Genomic DNA, 14,623 nt, shown 5'->3' with positions numbered 1-14,623 from the left:
TGATATTATCCCTCCATGTACATTTAAGGGCCAGCCGCGCTGCTCTGTTCTGGGCCAACTTTAATTTGCCTATGTCCTTCTTTGCAGCACTTGACCTTATAACTGGGCAGTAGTCCAGGTGTGATAAACCTAGCATCTGTATAACTTGTTTGGTTGATTGTGATGTCAAGAAAGCAGAGAAGAGCTTTATCACAGACAGACCTCTCCCCATCTTAGCTACTGTTGCATCAACATGTTTTGACCATGTCAGTTTACAATCTAGGGTTACACCACGTCTTCTCAACTTGTTCAATTGCCACATTATTCATTACAAGATTAAGATGAGGTCTAAGGTTTAGAAAATCTCAAAACACAATGCTTTTAGTTTTTTTAACATTTGTATTTAGGACAAGATTATTGCTAGCCACCCATTCTAAAACTGACTGCAGCTGTTGAGGGTTGCAGTGATTTCACTCGCTGTGGTAGCTGACGTGTATATGTTGAGTCATCAGCGTACATAGACACACAGGCTTTACACAAGGCTAATAGTAGGTCATTAGTAAAAATAGAAAACAGTAAAGGACCAAGACAGCTGTCTTGAGGTATACCACACTCTACCTGGTTTCTGTTAGATTGGTAGCTCTCAATTCACAATATGGCAGAGGATGTAAAGTGTGAAACACACTGAGAATCTGACTGCCGATAGACTGCCAATAGGTATCTGTCACAGTAGGAGGCTGTTCCTTCTCTTGCTAGAACAAAAGACGTTCCTGCTGTGTACCGACCTGGTACTGACGTTTTTACTTGTAGTAGCCTACAAGTTGACTTTGAGCCAATCAGAGAGCACCAACCGCCATGCAGGGGAGCCGACAGGAGGGACAAGAAAAATAAAAGTCTAATCCACCCTTTCCATCAGAATTGTTCTAACTGAAACAATAAAGCTGCATAATACATGTTTTTTTCTAGAACAAGTCTACATATTTTACATCTAGCTAAGCAGTTTTGTGCTTGAAGAAGGATTTGTTGTTAGGTTTGATAATGTGCACTAGCTTATTTAGTTTGGTAGCTAGCTAACTAATGTTATCTTGCTAACAAGACAGTCACACACACTTCATATGAAATGAATGGGGTGGTAGCTAAGTGCTGTACAATGCACACAACACTACATGCTTTACCAAACTATCTATCTGGCCACTGTAGCTTGTAACATTATCATTAAATTACAATGGATTAATTTCCATGAAGCAGCTGCCTGTTGCTGACTGCCGAGAGTCAATGCACTGTCTTTACTTTACCTAGCAAGCACAACAAATAGCTAGCTAGCGACTCATACTAACCATTTAGCTAACATTAACCAGCTAGCTAAAGATTTATCTATGGGCTGTATGCTATTACGGCGAGTGGATTAAATTGTTTATTTGTCATCTTGCTAGCTAGTTATCTAGCTATGCCATCTAGCTAGTATCAACAAGAGCTTTCTACAACAATAGCAACAATAGCGCAGCTAGTTAGCTAACATTGACTAGACCCCTCAAACTCAACTCTGGACCTCGAAGCCAGTTCCACTAAGATTTTTACATTGTTCCCCTCTAATCAGGGACTGATTTAGACCTAGGACACCAGTTGGGTGCAATTAGTTATCAGGTAGAACAGAAAACCAGCAGGCTCCAGACCTCGTAGGGTAAGAGTTGAATACCCCTGGACTAGATCATAAAGCAACACCCACGGACATGCATTGCCAAACAACGCTACTGCCACCTTCTGGTTTTAACATTTTTAACAAGGCTGAGTGGCTGACGACCTCAAGGTATTTGCTGTGTGAACACAAAAGAGATTGACTGCCGACACTCTGTTCAGAGGTGCTAAGTACACTTGACAATCCTACAGGTGTGTCTGAGCTATAACACACAAGCTTTTTCAGCAGGAGATTATGATCGATAATGTCTAACAAAACACCTCCCACAATCTCCTTCTCATCAATTTCTTTCAGCCAATCATCAGTAAGTATTGCTAGTGCCTTACATGTTGAGTGCCTTTCCCTATAAGCAGGCCAACTCTTGCCTTTGGGGGCCCTAAGCGAGATTTGGTTGGGGGACCTCCCCACCAAGCGGACAATATTTTTTTTGTGGCACCTTTCTTGACTTGGAGAGAAAAATGTATGTTTTAAAAGAAATAACTTACCATTCTACACATTTTGCCATGTGGCGTAGTTGAGAAAATTTAGCAGTTTTTAAGAAAGTTTTCTGTAGTTTTACACATTTTTCCATTGAGCGGAGAGAAACATTTGCAATTTTATAACAAATGTCATGCAATTTTGCTAATTTTACCATGGGGCGGAGAGACATATTTGCAGTTGTTAAGCAAGTTTTCTGCAGTTTTACACATTTTGCAATGGGACGGAGAGAAAAATGTGCAATTTTATAAAACATTTTTTTGCTCATTTTGCCATAGGACAGAGATACATCATGAGAGCTTTAAAGCTAATTTCCTACAATTCTACACATTTTGCCATGGGGTGGAGAGAAATGTTTGCCGTTTTAAAGCTAATTTCCTGCAGTTTTACACATTTTGCCATGACTTATGTCATGTTAATTATATCTGAGTGAGAGTGACTAACAAAATCCATGGAGGGCCTCTGGAGTTCAGGGCCCATGGGCACCTGTCCTGCATGCCCAGTCGGTATTCGGACATGATTACTACAAGTTTAGATAACTGGCTAGACTAACTTACTAATCAAATTATTTTTTGCTGACATGGCTAATTGAGTGACTGTCAGTGACTGACAAAACAAGAGAAAAACTGCTGATGCACAACCAAATTTCGAACCAAAAAAAAATATATACTGTATACAGTATACTGAGACACACTGAGTGACACATGTTTGGATGTTTTGGCTCTGTACTCCAGCACTTTCGATTTTAAATGACCATAAGTTAGACTGTCAGCTTTAATTTGAGGGTATGTTCATCCATATTGGTTGAAACGTTTAGAAATTACAGCACTTTTTGTACATAACCCCCCCCCATTTTAGGTGACCAAACGTATTTTGACAAATTCACTTATATATGTATTAAAGTAGTGCCATGGAAAAAATATTGTGAGACTGGTATTGTCCCAGCCCTACTTTTGACACAAAATTTTATTCTAGTGTACTCTAGTGTAGATTTGACCATGTGTTTTAGGTTATTGTCCTGCTGAAAGGTCAATTCATCTCCCAGTGTCTGGTGGAAAGCAGACTGAAACAAATGTTCCTCTAGGATTTTGCCTGTGGTTAGCCCCATTCCGTTTATTTTTATCCTGAAAAACTCCCCATTCCATAACGATTACAAGCATACCCATAACATGATGCAGCCACCCCTATGCTTGAAAATGTGGAGAGTGGTACTCAATAATGTATTGTATTGTATTTACCCCAAACATAACACTTTGTATTCAGGACACACAGTTAATTGCTTTGCCACCTTTTTTGCAGTGCTACTTTAGTGCCTTGTTGCAAACAGGAATAATGTTCTGGAATATTTCTACTCTGTACAGGCTTCCTTATTTTCACTCTGTCAATTAGGTTATTATTGTGGAGTAACTACAATGTTTTTGATCCATCTTCAGTTTTCTCCTATCACAGCCATTAAGCTCTGTAACTGTTTTAAAGTCACCATTGACATCAAGGTGAAATCCCTGAGCAGTTGCTACACCAGTGGGGTAGCAATACATGTAGCAATACATCCAATACATCCAATACATCCAACTACAAATACCTAGGTGTCTGGCTAGACTGTAAACTCTCCTTCCAGACTCATATTAAACATCTCCAATCCAAAATTAAATCTAGAATCAGCTTCCTATTTCGTAACAAAGCCTCCTTCACTCACGTTACCAAACATACCCTTGTAAAACTGACTATCCTACCGATCCTCATCTTGTGCGATATCATTTACAAATTAGCCTCCAACACTCTACTCAGCAAACTGGATGCAGTCTATCACAGTGCCATCCATTTTGTCACCAAAGCCCCATATACCACCTACCACTGCTACCTTAATGCTCTCGTCGACTGGCCCTCGCTACATATTCATCACCAGACCCGCTGGCTCCAGGTCATCTATAAGTCTTTGCTAGGTAAAGCTCTGCCTTATCTCAGCTCACTGTTCACCATAACAACACCCACCCGTAGCACGTGCTCCAGCAGGTATATATCACTGGACATCCCAAAGCCAACACTTCCTTTGGCTGCCTTTCCTTAACGAATTGCAAAAATCGCTGAAGTTGGAGACTGATATCTCCCTCATTAACTTTAAGCATCAGCTATCTGAGCAGCTTACCGGTTTCTGCAGCTGTACACAGCCCATCTGTAAATAGCCCATAATCTACCTACCTCATCCCCATATTGTTTTTATTAACTTTTTTGCTCTTTTGCACACCTGTATTTCTACTTGCACATCAGCATCTGCACATCTATCACTCCGGTGTTCATTTGCTAAATTGTAATTACTTCACTACTATGGCCTATTTATTGCCTTACCTCCTCATGCCATTTGCACACACTGTATATAGACTTTTTCTATTGTGTTATTGACTGTATTTTTGTTTATGTGTGTAACCCTGTGTAACTCTGTGTTGTTGTTGTGTCTCACTGCTTTGCTTTATCTTGGCCAGGTCACAGTTGTGAATGAAAACTTGTTCTCAACTGACCTACCTGGTTAAATAAAGGTGAAATAAAATATATATTTTTTTCAAGTGTAATTAATTCTCCATGTTCAAAGGGATATTCAATGTCTGTTTTTTACCCATCTACCAATAGTTGCCATTCTTTGCGAGGCATTGGAAAATCTCCCTGGTCTTTGTGGTCTTTGTGGTTGAATCTGTGTTTGAAATGTATATCTCGACTAAGGGACCTTACAGATAATTGTATGTGTGGGGTATAAAGATGAGGTAGTCAAAAATCATATTAAACACCATTATTATACACAGAGTGAGTCCATGCAACTTATCATGTGATTTGTTCACTAAATCTTTGTTCCTGAACTTAATTTATGCTTTTCATAACAAAGGGGTTGAATGTTTATTGACTCAAGACATTTCATCCTTTCATTTGTAATACATTTGTAAAATAAATGTAAAACATAATTCCACTTTTACATTATGGGGTGTAGGCCAGTGACAATTTTAAAAATATTTAATCAATTTTAAATTCAGGCTGTAACACAACAAAATGTGGAAAAAGTCAAGGGATTGTGAATACTTTCTGAAGGCACTGTATATCAGTGCATGCGTAACAACCTAACCATCACGAAACTTCTATTCGATCAAATAAGCCTCACATAGTGAATTAGCAATTACATTTCTTGTTGACCAAATTCTACACTCTCTCATTGACCTCCATATAAAAATTCCTCACTTCGTGGGCTTGTTTTCGTGGACATATATTGGGCGGAGTTAAACCTCTCACTTTGCCTCTTCCTTTCTAGTCAAGAGATTTGGGCCAGTAACCGAAAGGTCGCTGGTTCGAATCCCCAATCCGACTGGATGAAAAATCTGTCATTGTGCCCTTGGGCAAGGCAGTTAACCCCTATTGCTCCTGTAAGTCCCTCTGGATGAGAGCATCTACTCGTTGTCGGTAATCAGGCCTACCAATGTTGTGTCATCAGCAAACTTAATGATGGTGTTGGAGTCATGCTTGGCCACGTAGTCATGAGTGAACAGGGCACTAAGCATGCACCCCTAAGCGGCCACTGTATTGAGGATCAGCATGGCAGTTGTGTTGATGCCTAACCGGGGCGGACCATCTGGAAGTGAAGGATCCAATTGCAGAGGGAGGTGTTTAGTCCCAGGGTCCTTAGCTTAGGGATGGTGGTCTGCTTGAAACATGTAGGTATTACAGACTCGGTCAGGGAGAGGTTTAAAATATCAGTGAAGACATTTGCCAGTTGGCCTGCGCATGCTCTAAGTACACATCCTGATAATCCGTCTGGTCCTGCAGCCTTGTGAATGTAGACCTGTTTAAACGTCTTGCTCAGATCAGCTAGGGACTGCGTGATCACACAGTCGTCCAGAATAGCTGGTGCTCTCGTGCATGTTTAAGTGTTGCTTGCCTCAAAGCGAGCATAAAAGGCATTTAGCGCCTCTGGTATGCTTGTGTCACTGGACAGCTCACAGCTGGGTTTCCCATTGTACAAGTTATTGGTGGTTGAAAATTCCTTGTGCCAAAAAGTAAGCTACCCATCCAATAATGCCTATCAGCCAGTTGGAAAAGAGAAATGGTCAGTTGTTATTAGCTTCTATAGCCACAGAGCCATAAACCCCGCCCATTTCTACCATTTCTGTTCTTACAATTTGGTTTCAAACCTAACCTTAAACACACTATTAACCTTATGTCTAACCCTACGCTAATATCCTGTCTCTACATTATTTTCAACCTAACTTCCGTTTCTCCTCAGAAACATAAGTGGGAACTCTGCTCAGGCGTCTTTATACGTCTGCTATGTTAGATTAGCTTAACCCTAACCCTAACCATAACCTTAAATTATGACCAAAAAGTACATTTTGGTAGCCAATTGTGACTTTGTGACTGTGGAATCAAACTTTGTGGCTATAGATGGAAGTGGAAACCGTAATGATCTGTCAAGGCAATATTTTTAATAGCTAGCCTAATGCATTTCACATTGTGTTGAGCTGCTGAGAATACCTCCTGAAAACCAGAAGGAGCATCAGTCATTTTCCAGGAAAGGGGAAATGCACCCATTGATTTGGACTTTTTTTTTGCTTGTTCCTCAAGTGTTCTGCTAATATAACAACATGTACATTTCATTGTTATTCCCAGCCGATACAGATACTGTGCCTATTGACATTTTATCTGGTGGTAATGGGGCTACCTTGTCAAACATGTCAGAGTGGTCATACACCTTCCTGTGTGATGTCCCTTATACAACAGGAGTTCCCTGATCCTGGTGCAGAATACACAGGGTTTCTCCCTCCCCATATTGACAGATACCATTCAATTAAATAATAAAAGACAACACAAGTAAAAGTTGTGTCTAGTAACATTTTAATGCAGAGTGCCAGGTCCCTCTGCATTCAGAGACATCAATATCAAGCCTGTCTGTCAGTCTGGACTTCATCACATCATCTTGCAAGTCTCCAAGTGCTGGCTCAATAGATGCATCTGTAAAAACATACGCAGTTACTGTTCTATTACCAATGGCAGTTAGGGATAGGTGATATCTGACACACCAACATGCAGTACTAGTCAAAAGTTTGGACACACCTACTCATTCAATGTTTTTTCTTTATTTTTGCATTGTAGAATATTAGTGAAAACATCAAAACTATAAACTAACACAGTAACCACAAAAGTGTTAAACAAATCAAAATATATTGTAGATTTTCCAAAGTAGCCACCCTTTGCCTTGATGACTGGCTTCCTGTCAAAGCAAGGGCTGATTTCAAGGTTTTACTGCTAACCTACAAAGCATTACATGGGCTTGCTCCTACCTATCTCTCTGATTTGGTCCTGCCGTACATACCTATACGTACGCTACGGTCACAAGACGCAGGCCTCCTAATTGTCCCTAGAATTTCTAAGCAAACAGCTGGAGGCAGGGCTTTCTCCTATAGAGCTCCATTTTTATGGAACGGTCTGCCTACCCATGTCAGAGACGCAAACTCGGTCTCAACCTTTAAGTCTTTACTGAAGACTCATCTCTTCAGTGGGTCATATGATTGAGTGTAGTCTGGCCCAGGAGTGGGAAGGTGAACGGAAAGGCTCTGGAGCAACGAACCGCCCTTGCTGTCTCTGCCTGGCCGGTTCCCCTCTTTCCACTGGGATTCTCTGCCTCTAACCCTATTACAGGGGCTGAGTCACTGGCTTGCTGGGGCTCTCTCATGCCGTCCCTGGAGGGGGTGCGTCACCTGAGTGGGTTGATTCACTGTTGTGGTCATCCTGTCTGGGTTGGCGCCCCCCCCCCTTGGGTTGTGCCGTGGCGGAGATCTTTGTGGGCTATACTCAGCCTTGTCTCAGGATGGTAAGTTGGTGGTTGAAGATATCCCTCTAGTGGTGTGGGGGCTGTGCTTTGGCAAAGTGGGTGGGGTTATATCCTTCCTGTTTGGCCCTGTCCGGGGGTGTCCTCGGATGGGGCCACAGTGTCTCCTGACCCCTCCTGTCTCAGCCTCCAGTATTTATGCTGCAGTAGTTTATGTGTCGGGGGGCTGGGGTCAGTTTGTTATATCTGGAGTACTTCTCCTGTCCTATTCGGTGTCCTGTGTGAATCTAAGTGTGCGTTCTCTAATTCTCTCCTTCTCTCTTTCTTTCTCTCTCTCGGAGGACCTGAGCCCTAGGACCATGCCCCAGGACTACCTGACATGACTCCTTGCTGTCCCCAGTCCACCTGGCCATGCTGCTGTTCCAGTTTCAACTGACCTGAGCCCTAGGACCATGCCCCAGGACTACCTGACATGATGACTCCTTGCTGTCCCCAGTCTACCTGGCCATGCTGCTGCTCCAGTTTCAACTTCCACCTGACTGTGCTGCTGCTCTAGTTTCAACTGTTCTGCCTTATTATTATTCGACCATGCTGGTCATTTATGAACATTGAACATCTTGACCATGTTCTGTTATAATCTCCACCCGGCACAGCCAGAAGAGGACTGGCCACCCCACATAGCCTGGTTCCTCTCTAGGTTTCTTCCTAGGTATTGGCCTTTCTAGGGAGTTTTTCCTAGCCACCGTGCTTCTACACCTGCATTGCTTGCTGTTTGGGGTTTTAGGCTGGGTTTCTGTACAGCACTTTGAGATATCAGCTGATGTACGAAGGGCTATATAAATACATTTGATTTGATTTGATTTGATTTGATGACACTTTGCACACTCTTGGCACTCTCTCAACCAGCTTCATGAGGTAGTCACCTGGAATGCATTTCAATTAACAGGAGGGCCTTGTTAAAAGTTCATTTGTGGAATTTCTTTCCGTTTTAATGTGTTTGAGCCAATCAGTTGTGTTGTGACAAGGTATGGGTGGTATACAGAAGAAAGCCCTATTTGGTGAAAGACCAACTCCATATTATGGCAAGAACAGCTCAATAAGCAAAGAGAAATGACAGTCCATCATTACTTTCAGACATGGTCAGTCAATCCGGAAAATGTCAAGAACTTTTAAAGTTTCTTCAAGTGCAGTCGGAAAAACAATCAAGCGCTATGATGAAACTTGCTCTCAAGAGGACCGCCACAGGAAAGGAAGACCCAGAGTTACCTCTGCTGCAGAGGATAAGTTCATTAGTCTTAACTGCACCTCAGATTGCAGCCCAAATAAATGTTTCACAGAGTTCAAGTAACAGACACATCTCAACATCACCTGTTCAGAGGAGACTGCGTCAATCAGGCCTCCATGGTTGGATTTCTGCAAAGAAACCACTACTAAAGGACACAAATAAGAAGAGACTTGCCTGGGCCAATAAACACCAGCAATGGACATAAGACCGGTGGAAATTTGTCCTTTGGTCTGGAGTCTGAATTTGAGATTTTTGGTTCCAACCGTCGTGTCTTTGTGAGACGCAGATAAGGTGAACGGATGATCTCTGCATGTGTGGTTCCCACCGTGAAGCATGGAGGAGGAGGTGTGATGGTGTGGGGGTGCTTTGCTGGTGACACTGTCTGTGATTTATTTAGAATTCAAGGCACACTTAACCAGCATGGCTACTTCAGCATTCTGCAGCAATACGCCATCCCATCTGGTTTGCGCTTAATGGGACTATCATTTGTTTTTCAACAGGGAAATGACCCAACACACTTCCAGACTGTGTAAGGGCTATTTGACCAAGAAGGAGAGTGATGGAGTGCTGCATCAGATGACCTAGCCTCCACAATCACCCGACCTCAACCCAATTGAAATGGTTTGGGATGAGTTGGACCGCAGAGTGAAGGAAAATTAACCAACAAGTCCTCAGCATATGTAGAAACTCCTTCAAGACTGCTGGAATAGCATTTCAGGTGAAGCTGGTTGAGAGAATGCCAAGAGTGTGTAAAGCTGTCATCAAGGCAAAGAGTGACTACTTTGAAGAATCTAAAATATATTTTGATTTGTTTAACACTTTTTTGGTTACTACATGATTCCATATGTGTTATTTCATAGTTTTGATGTCTTCAATATTATTCTACAATGTAGAAAATAGTAAAAATAAAGAAAAACACTTGAATGAGTAGATGTGTCCAAACGTTTGACCAGTACTGTGTAATTATGCTGAAGTTTGAACAAGTCAGACTAAACCTACCTAATTCTAGTCTCCCCATCGACAACCATTGGTGAGCAGGCAACAGGTGAGGCTGGAGGTAAGGTCTTCGCCAGCGCCCCATTAATGGGCATGGCAGCATAGATCAGCCCCCTGGCCCCTGGCATCAAAGATACTGGTTGGTCAAACACAAACACACAGACAGAGCACTGACTACATTATCAATGATGTTTACGATTTGCATGGTGGAACCAACCTGATCACTGCATTCACCTTTCTATTTCACTTCAGATATCATGATATAAAAATAGAATGGTAAATGCAGCGATAAGGCTGCGTTTACCAGGTCAAATGTCACCATCCTGATTCAGGTGTCCTCCCTAGGAATGCTCACAGCAAGGGTATGTCTGGGTGATGCTGAGGGTCCCCTTGCTGGTCTTCTCTATGTTGCATGTTCGGCAGCAAACTGGACATCTCTCGAACAACTGCAGCAGGCGTTCCTCATCTAATGAGGTGGTGTTGACTGGGAGGGCCTGTTACAGGGTGATAAAATAGACATCCAAGTGGCAAATTGCATTTTCTTATGAAGAAAGGACGATGCTTTTTGATGATGCACTTCACAAACAAAATGAATCTATAGCTTATATCTGCTTGGCTGGGTAATTAACCTACTAGTTTACAATGGTGACATGTCATTCAGAGCACCACCTGTTTTGAGCCCCACCTGTTTAGCAAAAAATATGTTTTTTTCCCCTTGCTTTGCATGTTATTTTGGCATGAATACATGTCACGTATCAGTTTGCAAACAACGTAAAAAATAAATAATAGTTTAGTTAATAAAGCCGCATACAAACATGGTCTCTTTTTTGCTATCTTGAGTAAGGCAGCTCCAAAATGCAGGTGTTTTAGTCTAGTTCAGTGCTTTCTGTGGTGGTGGGGCAGTCAGCGGAAAATACGGAGCGTAAGGGTTGGTAATGTTCTCTAGTTGCGCCGTGATTGGCTCAGTGTTCTGTCACTCATGGGGACACTACGTCACCTCAAAATCTACAGGTAGAGCTCGAAAATTCAAGCCCCTAGATTGCTGCAATAGACTTACATTAGAAGTGCCCATCCAAGGTGGCTCAAGGCAATTGGCCACAGATAAAATTGTTAAATCACGTTATATCTACTGTAGCTTTGATTGGACAAATCATGTCAACATCATACTTTCAAAATCTTAGCAAACAGTCATCTTGCATCAAGTCGGCAATCTACTGGCAAATACTTTCAATCCTTGTCATATGAAGAGAAATTATAAATAAAACATATCGGTGCTCATCGGCCATAAAAATTACACAAGTTGGAAATTGCAAATTTAACAATAAATCCTAAGGCGTCACTGCAACACCGGGTTCGATCCCAGGCTGTGTCACAGATGGCTGTGACCGGGAGACCCATGAGGCGGCGCACAATTGGCCCAGCATCGTCCGGGTTAGGGGAGGGTTTGGCCGGCCAGGATGTCCTTGCCTCATCGTGCTCTAATGTCTACTTGTGGCGGGCCGGTTGCCTGCAAGCTGACTTCGGTCATCAGTTTGACAGTGTTTCCTACAACACATTGGTGTGGCTGGCTTCCGGGTTAAGTGAGCAGTGTGTCAAGAAGCAGTGTGGCTTGGCTCTCGACCTTCGCCGAGTCCGATGAGACAGGATCCTAACTACAAATTGGATATCCCGATAAAGGGGGCAACGCCATGGGCCAGTAAAGTTTGAATACAATTGCCATCTAGTCAATCCAGCAGGTCTTCTGCCGTGCTCAATACAACTGGAAACTTGGAAATCTCAGACAGTGAGTTCAAGACAACTGGGATAAAACTAGCTCCGACTGGGAAAATAATTTTGAACGGTCATCCAACTCGGAATTCCAAGTCGGAATATCGGGCCTCTTTCTAGAGCCAACAAGGACCTCCACACCACCTTCCTGTTCAAGTGAGCACAACAAGGTGAGTCCAAAAATGTATTGTATACTGCTGCATGAATTATTAAATATGCCAGTGCATTCGGAAAGTATTCAGACCCCTTGACTTTTATCACATTTTGTTACGTTACAGCCTTATTCTAAAATTGACACACAATACCTTACAACGAAAAAGCAAAAACAGGTTATGAATTTTTTGCACATTTATTTAAAAATACCACATTTCCTTAAGTATTCAGACCCTTTACTCAGTACTTTGTTGAAGCAACTTTGGCAGCGATTACAGCCTTGAGTCTTCTTGTGTATGACGCTACAAGCTTGGCACACCTGTATTTTGGGAGTTTCTCTAATTATTCTCTGCAGATCCTCTCAAGCTCTGTCAGGTTGGATGGGGAGCGTTGCAGCACAGCTATTTTCAGGTCTATCCAGAGATGTTTGATCGGGTTCAAGTCAGAGCTCTGGCTGGGCCACTCAAGGACATTCAGACACTTGTCCCAAAGCCACTCCTGCGTTGTTTAGGCTGTGTGCTTAGGGTGGTTGTCCTATTGGAAGGTGAACCTTCAACCCAGTCAGAGGTCCTGAGTGCTCTCGAGCAGATTTTCATCAAGGATCTCTGTACTTTGCTCCATTTAGCTTTCACTCGATCCTGACTAGTCTCCCAGTCCCTGCCACTGAAAAACATCTCCACAGCATGATGCTGCTGCCACCACCATGCTTCACCAAAGGGAATGTGCCAGGTTGTCGCCACACGTAAAGCTTGGCATTCAGGCCAAAGAGTTCAATCTTGGTATCATCAGACCAGAGAATCTTGTTTCTTATGGTCTGAGAGGCCCTTAAGTGCCTTTTGGAAAATTCCAAGCTGGCTGCCATGTGTCTTTTACTGAGGAGTGGCTTCTGTCTGGCCACTCTACCATAAAGGCCTGATTGATGGAGTGCTGCAGAGATGTTTGTCCTTCTGGAAGGTTCTACCATCTCCACAGAGGAACTCTGGATCTCTGTCAGAGTGGCCATCAGGTTCTTGGTCACCTCCCTTACCAAGCCATTTCTACCTTGATTTCTCCGGGTGGACAGCTTTAGGAAGAGCCTTGGTGGTTCGAAACCTCATCCATTTAAGAATGATGGAGGCCACTGTGTTCTTGGGGATCTTCAATGCTGCAGAGATGTTTTTGTACTCCTCCTCAGATCTGTGCCTCGACACAATCCTGTATCTGAGCTGTACGGACAATTCCTTCAACCTCCTGGCTTGGTTTTTGCTCTGACATGCACTGTCAACTGTGGGACCTTATATAGACAGATGTGTGCCTTTCCAAATCATGTCCAATCAACTGAATTTACCACAGGTGGACTCCAATCAAGTTGTAGAAACATCTCAAGGATGATCAGTGGAAACATGATACACCCGAGCTCCATTTCGAGTCTCATAGCAAAGGTTCTGAATATTATCTAAATAAAGTATTCCTGTTTATTCTTTTTAATACATTTGCAAAAAATTCTAAAAACTGTTTTTGCTTTGTCATTATGTGGAATTTTGTGTAGATTGATGAGGATATGTTTTTATTTAATCCACTTTAGAATAAGGCTGTAGCGTAACAAAATGTGGAAAAGGTCAAGGGGTCGGAATGCTTTCCTTAGGCACTCTATCTCCAGTGCTTGATTTATGGCTTCGCATATGACTGCCGTACACTCCACTCGGGCTCCCGAGTGCAGAGGTCTAAGGCACTGCATCTCAGTGCCAGAGCCATCACTACAGACACCCTGGTTCAAATCCAGGCTGTATCACAACCAGCTGTGATTTGGGAGTCCCACTGGGCGGTATGCAATTGGCCCAGTGTCTTCCGGGTTTGGCCGGTGTAGGCCGTCATTGTAAATAAGAATTTGTTCTTAACTGACTTGCCAAGTTAAATAAAGGTTAAATAAAACAAAAATAAAAGCACTATTCTGATTTTCTCTGTTGCCCACATCTTCAATATTTAAATATTTAAATAATAATGTTCCAGTGTCTTAACGATGGAGGATCATTTTATATCCAGTTTATATCCAGTAAACGTTTTTTTTTTATGATTGAAGAGAAAAGTATTCAATGAGGGGAAGTGAAGTGGGCGGAGTGCTGATTTGCACGTGGAGCTTGGCAAAAGGGGGCATGATTTGTTGACATAATTGTAATCAAAACCCAACCTTCATTTACTGATTGTGATGCAGTGAGCTCCAAAAACCGTTTTAGAAGACACTGACTGACTTTGTAACCAAAATGATCCTATTTACACGTTGAAGTCAATTTTGAGACTACAATAAATGTGTATGACTCATATCAATGCCACAAAGACCGTTTTCAAAGGGGTACCTTGCTTTTATGGGTCAGACGCTCTTTAACTATTCAAATGTATCTTGCATTTTTATGGGCTGATTGTTTAGAAATGGAGGTATTGGGTAGCCAAATTAGCCCAATTGTGTCCAATTACTTTGCACTTAGTAAAA

Source organism: Oncorhynchus kisutch, linkage group LG2, assembly GCF_002021735.2.
Source record: "Oncorhynchus kisutch isolate 150728-3 linkage group LG2, Okis_V2, whole genome shotgun sequence".
Taxonomy (NCBI): domain Eukaryota; kingdom Metazoa; phylum Chordata; class Actinopteri; order Salmoniformes; family Salmonidae; genus Oncorhynchus; species Oncorhynchus kisutch.
Note: the sequence above shows the minus strand (reverse complement) of the source record.